Raw genomic sequence first — 13046 nt, forward strand, 5'->3', positions numbered from 1 at the left:
TCCTTTTTACATGTTTATGGTTTAATGCTGACAGCTCTGGAGGAGGAGAAATTGCAGCTTGGAAGCAGTACTGTCTCACAATCTGCTCCTGTACGGCTTCTCCGATTGGCTGATGCACCTTGTCAAGCAGAATCAAAACACCAGCATTAAAATAAAAGTTGCACGATTTGAGGGACACCATACATGACTAGATATTGTTCCAATACAGTTTAAATGTTGAATGTCCCCAATCAGAGGGATTGCAAAGATTTATTGAGCAGACTTGATTATTCTTAAGAGACCACACTTTGCAGGGTTATGTTCCTGATTATTGGGCCAGAGGTATCCTGATATCGGGGGCTCTCAGAAGGGAAGATCAGGTCAGAAATTGGCATGATTATCGTGCCATGTCAACCCCTTTTTAGGCAAGTCCTCCTGCTGTCATGATATTAACTGATGTAATAGGTTCCTTTTCCAATCCAATGCTGGACCAGTATACTCTTGAGAAGGCAAATTAAATAGATCTGTCCTGTGGAAGCTCAATGTCTATCTCTTATTAGTTACTAAAACACTGTTTATAATGACATCAGTCTATATTGCTTTAACTCTACATCTTCAGTATGTTTTTTTTTTGGTTTTTTTTAATATCAGTCTAACCCAATGTTGGTTTATGTCAAATAAAATGTCTCTAGATTATACTTTACTAAATAAGGGCCTAACCATTGCCTTGTCCTAAGATTATAATAAGATTCTATTTAATATGTGCTGAGGAAGTGTAATAATATTTGTTTATTTTCTTATGTTCCCTTTTTTTTAATCCCAATAGGTAATGACTGTGCCATATGTTCCTACTTGCAGTCTGCTCCCTGTAAATGCTTCTCGAGCTGTAGGCCTGGCTTAAACGCATGGGGTTACATCATCTGCATCTTTCTACATGACAGAGGAAATGACAGCTTGACTTGGAGTCCCAAATACCCATGGTATATTATTTACTCCTTAAAATCCCATTCTGTTCAACCAGTGGGAGTCCTGAGTGCAGTGCAGAGGGTGTGATCCTTTGCTATATTCATGTTTGAGTAGGCAGTCAGTTGTGTTTGGAGGGTGTTTGGCCAAGTCAGACGGTCGTCTTTCTGAGATCATGCCAGTGTGTCTGTAAAAACTTGGATACTTGTAAAATGTTTGCTTGTTTTAGGTTGCCTCAGATGGCAATGACATTTCTATGTTGACACGCCTGCACGTTATGCTCAAAGCAGCACTAAATATTTATTCTTGACAAGATAATTTTTTAATCTTTCAGCAAACCTAAGCAAATGTTTGAAAATTATTAAAATACAATCTGTATCATGAGGGTTAGCCTTGGTATTGTGTAAAGCTTTCTTATTTAACAAAATCATTGCAAGTTAAAAGCCTAGGCCCATGTCCAACTGTTCATAGAGGCTTTACCTTCAATCTGATCGAATGTCCAGTAAGGACCACAAAGTTTCTGTACATTTCCAGTCTTCCAACTGATGGTAATTGGATCATTCTTATCCTCTTATTATAAATTAAAAAAAAAGTGACAACAGTCTATGTTATTGAAATGTGTATTTGCCTATTTGACAAAGCCTAATATAAGGGGTTATTTGCCTATTTGACAAAGCCTAATATAAGGGGTTAAATTGGAATATTTTGGATATTCTGGCTGAATAAAGCCTCAACTTAGTTTAGCAAAATGATAAACACACAGTTACCATGGTGAGTTATTCTGTGTGTTAAGGTTGCTACCAGTCCAGGTTTACAGCCAGGCTTATTTGATCCTGCAACAGTATCTTTTCAATCAGCATCACAGTTTAGAAACCTTTTTTTGTTTTTCTTTGTTTTGTTTTTCTGTATGTTGTTGTGGTTCTCCCCTTTTGGACTTTCAATTTGAATTTATTTTTGAGTTTTCAGTTATTTATGTAATTCTGTTTTGTTAATGTTTGGTTTATTTTCTATTTTCTATTATATTTAAGCTGTGTTGCATTTTTTGAGTTACTCTCTGTTGCCCCCCTTTGAGCCTGTTTCCTTTCCCCTAATTACCTTCAACTTATTTCTATCCATAGCGATTCGGGCAGAGATAGAGAGAGACCGATGAGGACGACTGGGCAGAAAGTGGTTCAGATTCTGACAGAGTCTGAGGATCATCGCCCACCCCTGGGAATTGGCAGACATATTAGTGACCCATCAGACAATAGGGCAACTTTTCTTAAAGGTTTGGATAGCACTGCCCACAACTCAGCAGTTACATTTGTCGGCCCAAAAGTAAAACCAGAGCCCATGGTCTACTATAATCACACACAGGTTGGCCTGGATGTGTTAGATCAGATGATTAGTAAGTATTCTGTAAAAGCTGTAATGCAACGGTGGCTTGTGGCTGTATTTTACAATCTCCTGGACTTAGCAGCTATAAATGCTTTGGTTTTGCACAGGAGTTGTTTGAACATCACCATCTCATGCGGAGTTTTTTTTCCTTGAACTGCTAAAACAGATGCGTGCCAACCACATGCATTCCAGAGAGACCCAAGTTATGAACCCCTCCGCTGCAGAAGAGCCAGCTTTGGCAAGGCAAAGAAAACAGTGCCAGGTGATTCAGCGCTGCACAAAAAAATGCTCATATGATGTTTGTGATAAATGTGAAAAGGTGGTGTGCAGGAAATGTTCGGGGTTAATCAATCAATTTCTGCTAATAAAATTGTAATTCCAAACTTTGAATCTGTGTAGTAAAACAGACTCATTTATTTTTATGATTTATTTTTAGTTAAAATTTAGACCACAAAAATATAATGGCATACAATACAGCCTTTGAAAAATATATATTAGACCTGGGGTCAGTTTCACAAAGCAGGTTTAGAGAAAACTCTAAGTCATCTAAACCTGAAAACAGGGAACCTCTGACTTTTCCGGTTAAAAGAAGTAAGGTTTACATATCAAGAATCGGTTTATAAGGCACACTAGAACCACTTGATGACATCATCACTATCCAGGCATGCCATTGAGGAAAATGTCACCCGTCAAATTGACGGCCAGTGGGAGTTCTAGTAGTGTCAGAAGAGTGGAGACCGAGTCTTAATTATTTTAATGTTATGGTAAACTATACCGTTATCAACTTTATAATTTCCTATGTAAAAATTGTTTATGTGTTTTTAAAAATAGCTGTTCTAAGTGTGAGAGGTCTTTAATAGACAACTTCATATGTTTACAGAATTCAAGAAACGGCTGATAAAGAAGCAAAGTCATTGTCCATAAAGTCCTGAAAGTACTGTAGCAACAAAAACATTCCTTTACAATGGCATCCTCATATTTAGATTTTCCAAGACAATTACCACTTGTCTCTGGATCTTCTACCTTTGCAGCCTGCTGGGTCCCACAATTTAGCCTTGCACAGGACAGAGCTACGCCCTGACCATTATACAGATGATTGGGGTAGGGCCCATATTCTCCGCTTTGTTCCTGTATGCAGTAGGAGATTTTAAAATCTTATCAAATCCCCTATATGTAGCACTGTTTATATATTATGGGAATAAGAAAATGTTGTAAAAGATAAAAAAGATAAAAAAATTTTTTTTTTGTTTTCCTCTCTCCACCACCAAGCGGTGCCCTGTCCTCGTTGGGCCTCCCTGCACACCTGCGGCTCTTTGGGTTATTACCAGAGGAGTACTTGAACAGCGGGCTGTCACCACCTCGACGCCAGAGTGTTTGCCAGTATTGGGCACTCTAGCCAAACTTAGATTAGCAGAGTCTAACCTTAGCATTGTTTCTCTGAGTCTGAACTTCTTTTTTGTCTTTGTTCTTCGGCAGGAAGACTTCCTGTGTTACTGGATAAGCCTGGACCTTCTACCCCTGGAAGGAATTATTGAGTCTCACTGAGCAAGGGGAAAACCTCCACATGATCCGTACAAGTCTACTCCTGGAAAACCAATTGACAGTCTGCTCCTTTACTCCTCTGGGTCCAACGTATGTCTGCCTGTCCGCTCTCCAACGAGTTACCTCTTCTCTGGATTAACCCCACACAAACTGGATCCAAGAAATAAAGCAAGAGCCCCCCCAAAAGTGAGTGCCTCTCCAGCAATACTCAAGCCTCAGTCTATTTTCCCACTGTCCCTGAACTGATCACTGTGATCTCCCCTTCAGAGTTTACGGTTCCGGTTCACCAGTCCGCTAAGTTTCAGCATTGTTTCCCCACAGAGTTTCATATGCATCAGTATTTGCAAACCAACAAAACTGTTAAAAACCTGTTAAACTTTTACCCTTGGTCTCTGAGTGGTTCTCTGCATGTGGGTCAGATTTTTAAAGCCCATTATGACGATATCCACTGTTTGACAAAGTTTTTTTAATGATATAGCCAGGTTCTGGTCATGGTGTCTTACCTTGAAGGCCAAGACTTAAACCACTATACTACAGAGAAATGAATAAGCAATCAAAAAAGAAAAAACGACTAGGTTAGTAACTAAATTATCCCCAAAATGTATTGATTAAATGTGTGTAAAAGCCGTTGTATCCGTATTCATTTGTTTGATGATTTCAATGATCTCTAATTATTTCAGCATCAATACTTAGATTGTGGCTGCCATAAAATAGAAAGAATAAATGCCCTGCTTTGGTTAAAAAGCAGTACAAGAGATATGAGGACAGAGAGAATAAAAGGAGTACATGTACAGTATGTTAGAGTGAAGAAAAACAAACAAGGTGGGAGGTTTTTTAATGCAGGTTGGTTTGATCTGAGGAAGAGCAACAGAAAGATTATGCAAAGAGTAATTCACTGGAAGAATATTTATCATTTTCACAAAGAGACTGTATTTTTACCTCTGGGTATCCAACCAAGCAAAGTACAAATATAATACATGAACTCAATCTCATTGTGAATTTAATTCTGACAACATTCAGGTAAATGGGGCGAAATATAGAGGAACAATTCTGAGCCTTTATGGCAGAGTGGTCATTTCTCACTAACATGCACATGGTAGCCCACTGGGGGTTTATCACAAGTGACTCATACAGTGGAGAGAAAAACAGGCAAGTGTAGTTAGAAGCTAAACTGCTTATTTATAAAAGTAGATGATGGAATCCTAATTGTATGACTGTGTCTTTCTACATGGCAGCATGGAGATTGGCCAAAAATCTGATGATATACACTCATTGACCACTTTATCAGGAACCTTCCTGCATTGGGTAGGACTTTACTAGTCCTTTTAGAACTTCGGTAAATCTTTGTATAAAAGATTCAGCAAGATGATGGACCTTCAAAAAATTAGGTCAATTTTTGCATTATAGCATTGTGCATTTACTGCAGATTTTGTTAGCTTTACACAACCTTAAGGTGTGCTCTTATATAGGGACCTAAATAGTTTTGGTTGTAGCATTGGTATAGAGAACTTACTGTCATTTTAAAGACCCCAGTAAAATATTATTTGAGCTTTGTGATTTTGTTCATTGTCCTGCTAAAGTAGTCATCAAGAGAGTGGTATACTCAGGCTATAAAGGGATAGACATGGTCAGCAACTGTACTCACAAAGGCTGTGGCATTTAAGCAATGCACAACTGCTATCAAGAGACCCAAAGTGTGCCAAGACAATATCCTCCTTAACATTGTACAACCAACCAGCAGCCTGAGCCATTAATGTAGGACAGGACTGGTCCATGCTTTTCTGTTTTTAAGCTAAATTCTAAACCTGTCAACTGAATGTTGCAGATATTCCTTTTTACAATCAGTTATGGAATTTATATGAACATTTACAAATCATGTTTTTTGTTTCCTGCTCTTTGGTTACCAAAAGTGACACCAAAAGCAGTTCTCTGTTGCTGCAGCCTACCTGCTTTAAAGGACACCTATTATGGTTTTTAAATATTTCCTTTTCCTATTCAAATCAATTAAAATTAATATAAAGTTAAAGTTCAAAGATGTTCATTGTAGTGATTTTCTAACATGCTTTCCTCAGCAACATGTTTTGCTTTTGTCGCTTTTAAACCAAAGGAGGCACTTCACAGCCCTCTCCAGGTTCCAGCACATCCCTCTTCACCAGGTTTGGCCATATTTGTAGCTTAATAGCAGAAATAGAAACTCTTAATAGAAACAGAGACTTCAATTTAATTCTATTAAAAGATGTCAACTACAAAAGAGTTTTCCATTCAGCCTCATATGTTAGAGCAAAGGTCTGAGCAAGAGGAGACTCAAAGAAAAATATTATCCAAAATGATGACAACCATATGTTTACTTTTATCGGATACATGAAAAATTTTAATTCTGTGTGGAAAGTTAAAGGAATAAAGCGTACATTAGTAGTCATTCAAAATTTCCCCCACTTTTTTTTATGGACCCTTGGCTGGTCCCCCTTTGATTCCTTCTTAAACATCAATATTTGTACTAAAAAATTATAGAGTAAATAGAGTCAGAGTAAAAAAAATATGCAAGAGGGGGTCATTGCATTGGCTGGAAGTTGGAGGGGATTTTGCTGGGAGTTAGAGGGAAGTGGGATGCCATTCGGCTGGAATTTGACTGGAAAGGGCCATTTTGAATGGCTGTTACTGTAGTAACACAGGCTGTGATTCTGTTATTAAGGTTACTGACAATATTATAATGCAGACCTGGTCAGAGGTCTTCAAAAAGATATATTTTACCCCAATATGAAACAGCAGAGACTTCTCAAAGACTTTTAACCCCTTTAGGTACCATGAGTGCGCAAATGCTAAGTCTCCTCCAAACTTTTTAATATTGTCTGTATTTTATATTTACATACTGAACAGGGTGTAAATCCTTAAAGGTTCAAAGTGCTAAGAACATGACATAATGTATTTAGACATGTTCACCAAGATTAAAAATGGCAACCAAAAATATTATAAAATTATTTGCCTAATATTGTAAATCAAAACACGGAGTAAGGTTACCACTTAACAAGCAAAAAGCAAGCACACGATGTAAACATAAGCAGAAGCTATGGAGCTGTACCATCAAAACAGCAGTGAGTAAGTTATAACAATGCATCTCTATATTAAAGCTTGATGTCAATGTAACTTTATCTGCTGTTTATCACTTTGCTGTGGTGCTTCTGTTTTCAGAAGGAACTGCCCCTTCAGAGATACAAAGTATTTCAGTTAATCCTTTTTCATATTGGCCGACACTGCAGAAGCACTGGTTCCCTGAAGTGCTTTGCAAAAGCAAGGAGGAATTTTCCTGTTGATGAATATAGGTGTCCATGAAAAAAATATTTTCATCAGGTGCTGAGAATAAGTTGTGTTCGCGGGGGAATGGTCTAATGACTTTTATTAGTTGAAACACTCAACAAATTGACACTTAATTTGCTTATTGCGATGGTATCCTATCAATAATAAAGGATTTTTCTGATTGTAAACTGGAAGGAACAATTAGGTTCTCCGCAGCAAATGTTGTGATGTATTAAAGAACAAAATCCTAGAGAAAATGGAGAGGTAAGTCCTCTCCATTTTCTCCAGACTAAAAACATTTTGGAAATACCACAACAAGTCATAGACATGCTTATTTAAAGTTATTTTTTTCCACATTTACAGACTCCAAGTACACAAAAAAACATAATTAAAAAGGGATGGAAAGGGGATTGTCTAGAATATGTGCTCTTTTTACACATTTTAATGCAACAAGATGTCTGAGTCACTGTTGGCTTTCCATCATCTCAAACCAGTTTTCTTAATTCCTCCGACATTTTGTCTATTCTTTTTCCACTTAGTAGATCATTTCTTGTTTTGGAGCCTTTCTAGGAGAACCTTGTGTGGTCGCACATTAAAATTGTGGAAGATGAATTGGTTCTCAAATGCTCCTCATCAAACATGCCAAATATGTAAATTCCCTTTATTTGACATTTCTAATGCTTGATTTAAAAAACCAGGAAGTTATCTCTGAATACCTAAATGTATTGACATGCTACCTTTCCATTAGCTTAGTTGCTATTTCTTCAAACACACAATGAACAGGTTCACATATTTAAGTTGTTGTTTTTTTTTATCTCAATAAAAGCCTTTCCAACAAGGAATTTAAACTTTTAAACCTAAGGGGTGTTTAGGTTTTAATCAGGACAATGATTGAAAACATATTGCCAGGAAAACATAATACTGAGATCAAGTGTGACAAAGTCAACCTGTGGATCTTAATGCATGAGAGCATCACTGTGTATCAAAAAAGGGGTTTGCACTGACCGATCCTTATGCAGGCTGACCAAGCTTAAATGGTCCTGCCAGAGAGAATGAAGAGAAAGTACAAAAGGCTGTAAACGATCTGAGTTGTTTAACTGCAGACTTACATACAGCATATTATACTGTATCTTGAATATATATTCTTAATATGTACACATAAACTCTAAAATATTTTTCAATTAATATTAATTTCAGAATAAGTAAAAAAAAATGCAGATCAAATTGGAGAAAATGTGCGTTTAGAACCACAATATGTGTTTATGTGTTAAAAAAATGAATAAATATTCTTTCCCATCAACCTTTGTGTTTCCTTTCAGCTGAAATAGTTTCCCTTCAATTGGTAAGACAAGGTCTCACGACATTTCATTTTGTGTTTCCTTTGTGCATGCCTGCATTATCAGTCTTACTCAGGCACACTTTCAGTCTCAGATGTCTCCCAGTCCAAGTTTGTTGGATACAACAGTTGCTCAGATTTCACACCTACTTTTTTCCTGACACAAGATGTCGGACACAATTTCCTCTGTCATGTTTGTCACTGTGCATTAATAAATCAGGTCTTCTCACAGAAATGCCTGAAGTGACATACTGGAAATGACCAAGTGTTATTCTCTGTTGTATCATGTTTTAAATGTTCTGTCCATTATACATTTAAATTGGTCCTTCTGTGATTGCAATGAGACAAACCTGTGAGACATCAGAGCATATTTACCTAAACTGGCACAACATATTGTTATGATTACTTGAGCTTTTGGCCTAATTTTAGTTGAATCATAGGATTTGTATTGATTGAAATTGTATTGTATTTATCCTCAAAGAAGTCTGTCGCACTGAAACCACAAACTTCAAAATATTCTATTGCTGTTTTTAAAAGCAAATTATAAATAGTAAAAAAGAACTTATGTTTTATAATTTTCTACAAATACAACACTCCAGGTTACTGTACTATTATAAAAAACGCTTTTTATCATCTTTTCTGGTTAAATAAAAGTTAAAGAAATAACATGTGAGAGTGTTTTTGGCAGTTGCGCTGAGTCCCATTTCTTTAGATAGCCTTAAAAAATAATTGCAGCAATTCCTCTTGGAATATCACTATGTGTGTAGTTGCGCATATGCATAATGGTCTCATAGTTTTGTTAGAGAACATGTTAGAGAGCATCAAAGAACCAGAATCTAGGGCCAAATCACAAAGATCATAGGTAAAGTTAAAAAAGCTGATATCAAGGTTAAGACATGGAGAGCATTACATACGGTATAAAGGCAATCAGGATGTCTATTGTAATTGATGAGCAGCTTGAAAGCTTAGATAGAACAAGTAATACACATGCATTTCACAAATTTTTATGGAAAAGTGGAAACAAGATCCACACATATTTAAAGAAATTCCATTTACTTTTCTTCCCGCAAGCTATATAGGGAACTGGCCTCCAACCTTTACTTGCTGGAAGAACATCAAAACTTAGCTGACAAGTCAATTGTAGTCACACATGAATGAGGTGTGTTTTATGCATCATGCAGAGGAAGTTAACACCAAATTATGCACCAGTCTATGAGCCTGACCTTCGGATGGTTGTGTGTTTTGAAAGACATGGAAAAGAAGGTGCAGGGTTTTTTTTTGTTTTTGCAATTCAGCCAACTGGACTCAAATATTTCAGTTTCTCAAATCAACTACGGTCTCTGTAAGTCAGATGCAAACTGGTCATTGTGGCCACTAAGGAGGCATTGGTATGATGCCAGAGGATGGAGAGAGATCCTGTGTGCATGTAAACATATTTGTACCTTCAAAAAAAGCAAAAGCAGAATAATATTTATAAAGAAAAAAAAAATCAAGCTGGCAGAGTTAATGAGGTGGGACAGAGGGAAATCTTTATACAAATTGAACCAAATAAAAAAAAAACAATTATGGAATGTAAATATTGTGGTCTGTTTATTTAAAAAAAAAAAGAATATCAAATGAGCCCTGCAAAGAGACATGGTGGTGTAGAGGGATGGGAGAGTTGGATTAAGGCAGTAGAGTGCGCATCTCTTTGGAACAGGAATTTTTCTTTCCTTTTACTTACAAAATTAACCAAATGTGAAAAACAATTTTTTTTTTCTTTTACTTTTGTTCGTAGGGCTTTGAGTTAATCTATAAGGTGCACTATGAATATTATTTAGTTTTATCCTTATTTTTACAATAACCCTCCATCTCCATAGTTTAAAACCTCATTTTTCTTTTACATCTACTCTTAAATTGCCTGCAGAACATGCAATCTGCTCACTTTAATGGGTGGTAATGGAATCGGTTTGCACTTCTTAACAATTTTGCAGCAATCTATGTAGATCATCCCCACTTACTGCACATACTTATAAAAATGCACATTTAATTTAGCGCCTCATTTGGAATCTTTATAGATCAGGCCCTATATATTTACCACTGCCAGCACATCAACAGACTGTTCTGGCTGCTCTGTGTTGGCTATCTATCTCTCTATATCTGTTAAAGAAGTATTTTATGACCGGTTCTAAGTCTTCTTCAAATTTTTCGAGTACACCAGAGTTTAGTGCTCGGGCCAATTTATTTTACTTTATATATGCTCTCAGTATTTAAAATTGCCAGAAGGCATATTTCCACTTAGGTGAATCAGCAAAATATATCCATTATGATTAATGGATCAAACCATTTAGACAACAAGCATGTCTTGGTGATATAAAAATTTAGATCACTTTAACTTTTTTCCTCTTAAAGTCGAACAAAAAAAAAAAAAAATGGCCCATGGCATAGTCCTGTTTCTCTCACTGCACAGGCTGGTAGTGTATTTAAAGGGACCAAAGGAGTAAGGATGTCTGAGCTATCTCTGTTGGCATCAGTGAATAAGCAAATAAGTAAAACTTTATTTAAATGGTACATTTTAAAGTAAAAGTGCATACAACCTCAATTAGCAAAGAGTAAAAAAGAGAAATGACAAATGCAAGATAAGATTAAACATAGCAGATTTATAATGACCAGTTTTAACAGGCCTTTAAATGAAGCTATTGAGTGTACTGATCTTTGAATCAGAGGAAGAGCATTCCAAAGTTTTGAAACAGCAAAACTTTCAGTTTTTCTATTTTATACAGAGGATAATCAGCAAACAGTCATAGAGGCAAGTTTTTTTCAAAATAATTTTTTATGTGTAAGAATGGTCTAATCAAAGTCAATAATAAAACCAAATATGCATTTTGTGCAATATGTTAATAATGAAGATTATTATCAGAAATCATGATAAAAATTTTAACAGAAATTTCTCCTTGTGAAAGGCTTTTTCCGCAGGAAAATACATGCTCTTAATCAAATCTGTCACAGTCTTTGAGAGGTTAGAAGTAAAAGCCTAGGTTGCTTCAAATAGGCATGTAGTTTATGTGAGGAGCTTAAGAAAGGTCCTCGTTTTATCAGTCCTTATAAGACTGGTACTGTTAGGCAAACCTTGCTGCTCTTTCATGCCTTGCTCATATCACCATGGCAACACACCAGCCCCTGCAGGCGTCTGCCAAATTGACAGTGTAAAACAGAGCACACACATCCACCCATTCATCCAGCCCCCTCGCTTTCTGTAGCACCAAGACAGCACTGCTTATATAGTTAATTATCCTGTGTGTACAAATCTTACAGCAGCTTTAGCAGATCTTCAACAGTCACATGTTAGCTTTAAATTAGTGATTACTTTGTCTCTTTTTTGCAAGGGTTAATTTGGAGGAATTCGAGGAAAGCAAATTGCAATAGGTGTTAGTGACCAAAAGCCTTCCAGGTTGAGATAGAATCAGGCGTGGGTGCAGGATCACAGTGTAGGAGGATTTAATAGCCCCTTACCTGCAGGGTATACAGACATTTTCAGCAATTGAGCTGTGAGGTTAGTAAGCTGTTATAAAGCCCAAGATTGTGCACACTATGTCAGTTCACCACTGTTTCCCCACATAAAGACCCTCCATGTACTTACTGCACACAGCATGCATCAAAAGGCATGCTCTTTTGAGTTAGAAATCTATTAGTTTTTTACATTATGTTTCAGGTCACATGATGTGAGAACTTCATATGACAAACATAGGAGATTGCATGAAAAAATGCATCCACATTGTTTGAATTAGACTGAAGAAAAAGATACAGCCCAACTTTGTTTGAATTTTCTTTCTCACTGGATCCTTAAACTGCAGGGCCAATAGCCTGCAGCAAAAATAAGAGCTTCTGTTTTAAGACATACTCCCAAAGGATTTTTGCATGCCCAAATACTCTGAGGCTACTTGTTCTCAGTGCTTGAAATGTAGATTAACACAGTAGGAATGAAAAGCCACCTTATGAGAGCTTCAAAAAGGAAATTGTCTAATGCTTATTTCCCTATTATTTTTTTGATTTGGTTTCTTTTTAGTACCTATTTCAATGGGTTAGATTTAGTGAGGTAAGCGATGCTGCTGTGCAATCTCTATAAGTAACCACGACTAAATAATGTTTTCATAATGAGTAAAAGCAGATTTTTTTCTTCATAACATACAGTGTATTGAAAACAAATATCAGGCAGTCCATGTTTTTTTCCCTTGAAGAGTCTCATATTTTTAACAGCTACAAATCTTAAAGTTTTTACCATGTGGTTTTATGTGATGGATAAACAAAAAAAATAAATAAATATTGGTGCTCAAAAAACAAAAATACTTGAGAAAATATGCCTGCAAAAATTATCACACATTTCAGGATGTTTTTGGACATTCCATGGCTTTGACATTTTCCTGCCAATAGAATGCGATGTGTAAAGTGTACATTTTTTTTTTATACTTTGAAGAAATTATAATGTGATCAGTTTTCCTACATCCCTCAGTTTCAGTTAAAACAAATCAGAATGTTTCAGCCTCCCATTGCCTTTAAATGCATTACATTCTTTTAA

The 13046-nt window shown here is 36.4% G+C and overlaps 1 long non-coding RNA gene across 1 annotated transcript; it reads left to right on the forward strand.

The window, feature by feature from the left end:
* Positions 1 to 809: 809 nt before the first annotated feature.
* LOC107082572 lies at positions 810 to 2581 on the forward strand. Its single transcript, XR_001481145.1, has 3 exons — positions 810 to 959; positions 2061 to 2209; positions 2486 to 2581. It is a non-coding gene; the product is annotated as an uncharacterized LOC107082572 (long non-coding RNA).
* Positions 2582 to 13046: the final 10465 nt, after the last annotated feature.

This window comes from Cyprinodon variegatus, unplaced genomic scaffold (genome assembly GCF_000732505.1).
Source record: "Cyprinodon variegatus isolate N-32 unplaced genomic scaffold, C_variegatus-1.0 Scaffold56, whole genome shotgun sequence".
In the NCBI taxonomy this organism is placed as follows: domain Eukaryota; kingdom Metazoa; phylum Chordata; class Actinopteri; order Cyprinodontiformes; family Cyprinodontidae; genus Cyprinodon; species Cyprinodon variegatus.